This window comes from Peromyscus maniculatus, chromosome 11, assembly GCF_049852395.1.
Source record: "Peromyscus maniculatus bairdii isolate BWxNUB_F1_BW_parent chromosome 11, HU_Pman_BW_mat_3.1, whole genome shotgun sequence".
In the NCBI taxonomy this organism is placed as follows: domain Eukaryota; kingdom Metazoa; phylum Chordata; class Mammalia; order Rodentia; family Cricetidae; genus Peromyscus; species Peromyscus maniculatus.
This window is the reverse complement of record NC_134862.1, coordinates 74,068,838-74,077,645: the sequence shown is the minus strand read 5'-3', so window position 1 is coordinate 74,077,645 and position 8,808 is coordinate 74,068,838. Positions and strand designations below refer to the sequence as shown.

The 8,808-nt window shown below is 40.4% G+C and overlaps 1 long non-coding RNA gene across 1 annotated transcript; it reads right to left on the bottom strand.

Annotated features, from left to right (window-relative positions):
• Nucleotides 1-5,759: 5,759 nt before the first annotated feature.
• Nucleotides 5,760-7,272, bottom strand: LOC143267722 (uncharacterized). The gene is made up of 3 exons (XR_013043147.1): nt 7,007-7,272; nt 6,365-6,442; nt 5,760-5,877 (listed from the first exon to the last, which is right to left on the bottom strand). It is a non-coding gene; the product is annotated as an uncharacterized LOC143267722 (long non-coding RNA).
• Nucleotides 7,273-8,808: the final 1,536 nt, after the last annotated feature.

Genomic DNA, 8,808 nt, shown 5'->3' with positions numbered 1-8,808 from the left:
AATTTACAATGCTGGGTGACATCAAGAAAAACATATTTTGGCCATGTAAGTTTTTAAAATGGCAATTTGTTTTCTTAAAGACTTACAATGCATATTCTTGTGTTGAAGAAGCCCATTACTGAAGTCCTGAGTTTAAAATACTTTTCAAGTTTATTGGAGTGAGAAAAATATCCTTCCACTCAACCTTTCCCCCTTACTTCTTGTTTTCTTTCTCCCATTTCTTCTCCTGTAGTAGTTTACCTACCACAGAATGGCCATGTGTCTGTAGGATATCATTTAGGAAATCAGAAGGCTCTATTAGATCATATCATATTCTCAAAAGAACCAGCTAATAGAGGTTTACTGTAATTCCAAAGAATGATTGGAATAAACGTCCCAGTGGTAATAAATGCATAACAATCACATATGGAGAAAGTTGAAGCAATAATGAATATAATTGGGGGAAATTTGATTATTAACCAGAAATGAAGTAATTCGAGATGTAATGTAACAGATAGTTGCTTCCTGCTTTGCCTCAATGAATCTGATGCCTGACATAAGAAGTAATCCAGAAGCAGTAAGGTTTTATAGCAAACATATTTAGGAAAGGTCTTCAAGATGCCAATAAATACAGGATGAGCCTCTGAATATAAAGGCACTTTATTCTGGTGGAAAATAGAGTGGGGAGTGATGTAGCACTTCCTTCTCCATGTGGTTCTGCCAGCACCAGGGTTACAAATCCTCTGCTGGACAAAGTCAGGTGACAGGTATTTTTATTGAAATCTCATTTCGCTCAAAATGATTGCAATGTAACATACTTTTGCATATGATTTTACCGAATTTATTCTATTTCCTGTCATCTGCTTAGCATAACACACACACACACACACACACACACACACACACACACACACACACTTTCCCCATATAACCTTGCTAACATTTTTGCATTGCAGAAATGATCTAAGTTTAATCTGGAAATCACATTTGGGGACAAGTTAAATGAAATGTGTGTTGTTAGATAAGCATCAATCAGAAGACTAGATAATCTTATTGGTTGGATTCTTTTTGCATTGCTCTACTGTGTTTTGTTTTCTAGTCATTTTTTGTGATTGTAGACAACAATTCTAGGTAGCTAGTAAAATCTAATAACTAATAATGGATAGCTAAACAAAGTGCTCTTGCAATAAACCCTATTTCATGTTCAAATTTTATCTATCTGTCTGTCTATCGTCTATCATCTATCTACCTATCTATTATCTATCTATCATCAATTTTTTGAGATAGTGTCTCACATAGCTCATATTGGCCTCAAATTTGCTCATATCAAGGATGACGTCTTGCAATAAAATTTTCTTTGTAAATTGTACTGGTCTTGATTTTCATATTTATGACAATACTTACCATATCATACTGAATTTATCTGTTTGTCTGTATCCCTCTGTAGACATTAAAAAGTTAGGATTGTTGTATGATAAAATTTTTCTAGGGAGATGCAACCCACACATCTACTCACCCTGGACAGGGAATCCATGACAGACCAGAGTATAGATAACACCAAAGTCCAACTTGGTGAACCAGTGAGTTTTATTGGGGTTACAGGAATATGGGTCAGGGGTTACTTATAGGAGCAGAAATGACTCAAAGACAGTTGCATCACCAAGGCCCCACCCCAGTGTGAGTGGCAGCCCACAAAGCTGGGAATCTGGAGCACACTGCCTGTGGGCAGCTCTGCGGTTGGAGAGTGTCCTTTCCAGTCGCCTCAGTCGACTTTTAGGGAGCTCAGCTGGTTTCTGCTTCTTCCAGGAAGCTGGTCTGGTCTCCGAGTCTTTTTTGCAGCTTGTCTTGTCTGAGAGTCTTCTCTGTGGCCTGGCTTCCTCCTGTCTGAGAGAGGACTCTCAGCTTTTGTTGTTTACTCTGTCAGGGAGGAGCCTAGTGAATCTGGTCAGTTTCAGGGACTTCCTGAAGCAATTTTGAGTTGTTTCTCTTCCTGCTTAAGGAACTCCCTGAAGGATGGAATGTTTTAATCTCAGAGGAAACAGTTACTCAACAGAGGTATGACTGTCTTGTTCATTATAGAATTCCCAAACAGCTGTCAGAGTAGACAGTGAATAAGTGATATATACCATCATGTTGAATCGATACTTAGAATCATGGAGGTTGCTACACCTCTTCACATACATAACTTGCTGGCCTATGGCTGCCTTCTTGATCTGGCACTTGAAACTTAAATAGCTTGCTCATAGGTTCAAAGACAAGGTTTCTGGATTTAGAGCAGACCGAAATGCCCTTTTCTTTCCATAAGCCATGCACATAAACGTCTTCAACCTAGGACTACATGACATTCCACCAAGCTGCCTTTGGGACGTCTCAAGTGACCCTTGTTCTTATAGCTGGCATCTTCTCAATACTCAAGAGTCTCAGGTTTCCAGAAGACAGACACACTTATGTTTCAACCAGGTCAACTATACTGTTCCAAAGTATTGTTTGTGGGCTAACATACAGTCCCTGACAACAAACTTACAGTGAGTGAATGAGTCTGGGTTTAACAATCTCTAGTTTCCTTACTGTTATTATTATCTATCTGCCAGGAGTTCACATTAATCTTACTTTACTTCTTTATATTTTTGTCTTTGATATAATACCTTTACATTTTGTGTGTGTGTGTGTGTGTGTGTGTGTGTGTGTGTGTACATGTATACTTGGGTTAGGACATTCCTCAGGTCTTTTTCACTTTTTTGACTATTATAGCATCTCACTGGCCTGGAGACTGCCAAGACTTGTGGCTGATTGGTTAGTAATGCCCAAAGAGACACCTGTTTCTGCCTTCCCAGTACTGGGAATACAAGTCTCCACCACCACACTCAGCTTTTTTATAGATGTGGAGATCAAACTCAGGTCCTTATACTTGAAAGAGAAGCAGTTTACCTGCTGGGGCATTTCCCCAGCCATCTTGATGTCTTTTTGAGGTCCAATGTTCCAACGTATTTTTCTTTGTCTTTGGTTTACTTGAGTAATTTGAGGACATTTCATGGGTTAGAAATATAAAGCGGTTGTGATCTTGTAGAAGCATCTAAGCTTCAGGCTCCCAAGGTAGCGGCCAGCCTAGACAATCTGCTTCCTGTCTTGGGGGTTGTTAGTCACACAGCACCCCTCCGTCAGCCTTTCCAGTACTTTCAGACAGAGGATGGTCATTGTTTTCATCCCAGAACACCAATGCGAGCAGCTTGCTTCCTTCCCTTTCAGGAGTTACTTTTCTCCTTCAGGAAGGCTTGTTGTCTCTTCTTTATCTGTTTTATTGTTTTCCTTTAAAAGCATGAAAAACAAAACACTATTTCCAGGCTCAAAGCAAATGAAACACACTACCACGGAGGAGCCTCATACAGAATGCCAGTCTCGTCCTCAAACCATACATTTTATTATTTATTACCCTAAATCGTTTTTTTCCAAGTCTCAATTGTTTCAACCATATAAAGAGTTTTGTAAACTTGAAGGACAAGGGACTTAGCAGAGATGATGTTCCTTTTCTTTGATATTTATCCACTCCCTTGGTAACGGATTATCCTGGAACGGATCTGTCATTATGAAACTAGTGGAAAGGAAGAAGTCTAAAACAACACTCAAGATAGCCATTTGCAGAAATACCCTTGGAAGCCATGCTCGAACAGTTCTAAAATATAGGTCAGACCAGTTGCATGAACACCTAAGACAGCACTTTCAGGCACTAAATGCTGCTCATAAAATATTAAGAGGCATTTAAAGTGGTTTTAAAGCTTAGTACAAATAAAAAAATGGAAAAATAATCCAAATGGTAACATAAATCTAATTTCTATGTTTAGTGCTAAAAAAAATCACAGAAATCCCTTGGCCAATGATGGTGGAAAATTTAGGTTTGGCGTCATAAATGTTAAAGTTCTTGTAGTGCTAAATTGCTCAAATCAGGTCAAGAACTTTCTGGGAAAAAAAAGCTGGAAGGAAAATGATATTATGACGGTTTTGTCATAGTAAAGAGTAATTTAAGATATTTATATATTAATCGGGCTCTTTCTTTGATCTGATTTAATGGGTGGGGGAGTTCTTCATTTGATCATTTGTTGAATGAAATCAATTAGGTTGCACATTTTTTTCATTTAAAAAAATTAAAACACATCATTTCTCCCTTTCCTCTCCTATTTCCAAACCCCTCTGTCCACTATGATTTTTGTCTTCTTTGTGTATCTTTGATGACCAGGAAAAGGAGATCCAAAATGTTAGTAATAATACATTGAGCTCTTTGGATCAGGAATTATAGTTGTTTAAACTGTTATATAATTTAAGATATTAGTGAGGAAAGCAGGATGGAGTAAGGTGAATTTAAGAGAAACACATTTTCAAGTCTGTAGTATGTTAATAATTACTACTTACAAATTATCTCTATTCATTAAAGAAGTTTCCCTAAGGACTCTTAGTGCATTACACTTACCAGCCTCAAACTTTTACACGTGTGAGCAAATAACTAAAGTGTGTCTTTCAGAGAGCATTTGCCATTCAGACATTTTATAACCAGGTGGGTCTTCTCTTGAATTAGTGCCGTTTGGAGATTAGATTCTGGAAAACAGCTCTGTCCACGAAAGCCACACACTAAATCACTTTGGGTTCCATGATTTCCAAGAGAAACGAAACAGTCTCAGAAAAGTAGTCAGCATCCTCACTGTCGCCAACAGTCTCTTTGTTTCCCATGCCTCAGGGAAGGGAAAACAATTTATCTCCTCTTGTTTCTGCTCTGCTTTATGTCAGGTACCATGTCTGTGCTGTTAGGGTTGAATATGCAATGTTCCCCACAGGTGGATGTGTTGATGCTCAGTCCCCAGCTGGTGGTGTGGGGCGGGGAGGAGGGGGGGAGGGGCGGAGGCGGAGCCCTTAGGAGACTGGCTTACTAGAGGATGAATTTTGGGAGGGGTTGTGTCTTGTTTTGGAACATCTCTGCCTTGTCCCTGCTCATCACGAGATCAACAGCCTCCTCCTCTCCGTGTCTCTGCCTCTGTGATTTGTGCCTCATTAGGGGCCCAGCCAGAATCAGTAGTTAAGGCCTCTGGACTGAAATTGCTGAATCTGTGAGCAAATTTATGTTTTCTTCCACAGATTGACTACATCAGGCATTCTGTCACAGTGTGGTAAGAAAAGTAATTCATACACCCAGTGACAATTTCTCCATTCATCATGTTCTTCAACAACAAATCATCACATTTTTATAATTTATTTGAAAAAAGAAGGAAAACAACACAGAAATTGCTGTTAGAAGTTTACACTTATTATTCTTGTCATGCTTTCTTCAAAAAGAGTTCAGACTGTGTCTTGGTTTAGGCAAAATCGCGTAAGTGCAACTTTTGTTTTTTTCCTATTTCTAAGAAAGGCAATTTCAGAAGCACCAGGGTGACCATGAGTCAGAAAGACCATTTACTTGGCATTTCCAGTAGATCTAGTACCCTTTATAATTTCATTGGTCCTGTATTGGCCATAAATCCGTATCTTCCTGCTACAAACCCAATTCTAGAAGAATCCAATCTCACAGAGCACATGCCTTTGCATTCAATTAAGAAAATTGCTTCACTTCCCAAACTTCAGATTATAGTAAGATTGTCTCACAGAAAAATTAGACTTCTCCCCTGGAAAGGGTGAGCAGATTTGCAGGGCTGGATTATAGCTCAATTCATTCTGTAGGAGAAGCTGACATGGACCTAAGTGGAGCCGTACCAGCATACATTCTTCACCCTCTCTTTTATTTGGTTTTCTACACAGAATTTACCACTACTCGACAAAGCATGTCCACCTGCTTGTGCTCCTGAACATTCTTCATTGATCTTCTCTGCTTAGGCTGAGGACAGAAGAGGCTTGATCTCATTGTTTGATCCCTGGTGACTGAAACAGTAGACGACACAATAAGCATTTCTTGAACACATAAATGGATGCTGTGCATTGTATAAGTGCAGGGAACCACTCACTTTTTATTAGATTAAAAAAAATAGAATTCTCATAGGAGAACCCCAAGAAAAGACTTGTTATGGCTTCTTGCCTATGTTTTAAGAAGAAATGAGAATTTTTCTACAAGCAGGCCATCTAAAAAGACATTTTTAAAAATATATATATAGTTCCCCCCCACACACACAATATATCCTGATTACAGATTCCCCTCCCTCTACTCCTCCAGGTTCCTCCCTACCTCCCCTTCCATCTAATCTACCACTTTCTGTCTCTCATTAGAAAGCAAACAGGTTTCTAAGAGATAATAATAAAATAAAATAAAGTAAGATATAATGAGATAAAACAAAAACAAACACACCGGAAATAGAACAAAAGAAACAGAAGGAAAAGAGCTCAAGAAAATGTTCGAGAAACTGATACAGACTCAGAGACCCCCTTGTTTGCACACCCAGGAATCCCATGAAAACACAAAACTGGAAGCCGTAATATATATGCAAAGGACCTGTAGGATAAAAAGAGAGAAAAAATGAATAAAAAATAAAAATAGAATAGGTCAAATTAACAAAAGAAAAAAGAAAAAGAAAGGAAAGCCTCCCCTCCCCCAACACAATGTTATGAGACAAGGAGCCTCCAGGATGCCTTTGAGCTCATTTTCTGTTGGCCCTCTACTACTGGACATGTGGCCTACCCTTAAGAGTAGACCCTTCATCCTGGCCACTGTTCTTGGTATCAGAAGGTACTCTGCACACCACCAAAAGAGAAAGGTAAACACCAAACCAGACACAACCCTTCAATCTGCAGTGGTTTCCTGTCTACAAGATATGCTAATGAAATGGTGGCTCAAAACTTGTGGGAATAGCCAGCCGCCAATAACGGATTTGACTTAAGGTCCGCTCCATGAAATGGAGCCCATACCTGATACAGCTTGGATGACTAAGAATCTGAGACTAGATAGCCTAAGGATCTAGGGGGAAACCAAATACCACTAAATGAATACCGCAGTAAAATGACTCCTACTTACATTCTATTATGCTCATAGATCAGCAGTAAAATGACTCCTACTTACATTCTATTATGCTCATAGATCAGCACCTTGCTCAGACATCATCAGAGAAACTCCCTCTTGTAGCAGATGGGAACAAATACAGAGACCCACAGCCAGAGAATGTGCAGAGAGTGAGAGACATTGGAACATTCAGTCCTAAATCCTTTCCCTCAGGCTCAGGGAATGCTGTGGAAGAGGAGGCAGAAAGAGTGTAAGAACCAGAAGGGATGGAGGATCGACCCCAACAAGGCCTTCTAAGATGCACGTATAAAATTACAGAGACTGAGGCAGCATGCACAGAGCCTGCATGGGTCTGCACCAGATGGGGTGGTCCTAGAGCTGAAAGGAGAAGTGAACACGTGGCCCTAACCCAGAAGCTATCTCCAGTTGATAACGACTTCAAATGAAAATTTGGTCTTCTCCAAGATAGTCTCACTAGGAAACAAACTACTCTTAAAGGGACATTCTTAATCTGCAATAGCTGGCTGTAACCTAGGCAATATGCCACACAACTGGTCAATGATGTGACTGCATATAGGAATGTACTCTATAGGATTATAATGAACTTAGAAAGTCTTGTCAGCAAGTGATGTCTTAGTGCCACCCATCACTCAGGCATCTGTGGTGATGCTTTGCTGGCAATCATATGGACATAATACAGGTAATTATTGTGCACGATGTAACACTCGACTTTGGATCACACATTTGCTTTCATCATTAGTTTTACTATGCTTCTATTTACTAAAAAAGTAGTTTGTCCTAAAATAGTATCCCATGTTGTATCTTTTATCTCTGTTATTAAGTGATGCATCCCTGCATATTATATCCACAATATGTTTGGAGATATGTAAAAAAAAAAAAAGCTACAAAACAAGTTGTGGCTTAGAGAGAGTGTGGGAGGCTCCTTTAAGCTGAGTGCAAGGTTGTGAATCTGAAGCCCCTTAGGAGAAAGCTCCACAGCCCCTACTGGCTTTAACCATTCATCACAGGCGAGTACACCATTCCTCCCAAACAGCCTGGGTTACTCAGTGAGTCTATGTCCTGAAGCCACATTTCTGCACTCTGGAGGAGGTCATAAGTCTGAATTCTTTCCTTTATTTTCATGAAGTTAGCATTGACCTGTTATTTCTAGACGCTAAAGAATCACATACGCCGGGCAGTGGTGGTGCACGCCTTTAATCCCAGCACTCGGGAGGCAGAGCCAGGAGGATCTCTGTGAGTTTGAGGCCCACCTGGGCTACAGAGTGAGTTCCAGGAAAGGCGCAAAGCTACACAGAGAAACCCTGTCTCGAAAAACCAAAAAAAAAAAAAAAAAAAAAGCATCACATAATGCTGATAGTTAGTAAAACCCAGACATCATCACATCAGTAGCTCACTACAACCAGAGTGGTTTTTCCTTTCTGTCCGGGGAGTCTGATGAGTTGGTAATGGAAGTGGCGAAGAAGGCAAATGGGCTCTTGGCTCCCTGGGTGTCCTTTACAAGTCCAGGAATTTGCCAATACTATATGACTGATAAATTTAGGTGCTGTAGAATGACCAAGAAAATGTGGGGAGAGTGCAGTAGGGTCCAGCACAGAGGTGATGTGGAGAAGGGCCAGGGCTGTAGCTCATAGTAGAGAGCTTGCCTAGCGTGAGTGAGGGCTTGGGCTTGAGGCACAGCACAGCAGAGCAGGAGGGGGAGAGGGAGAGGGGGAGGGGAGAGGAGGAGGGGGAGGGGAGAGGAGGAGGGGGAAAGGAGGGAGGAAAAGAGGGAGGGAGGGAGAGAGGGAGACACATCACATAGAGACAAAGATACAGAGACAGAGAGACACACAGAGACAGAG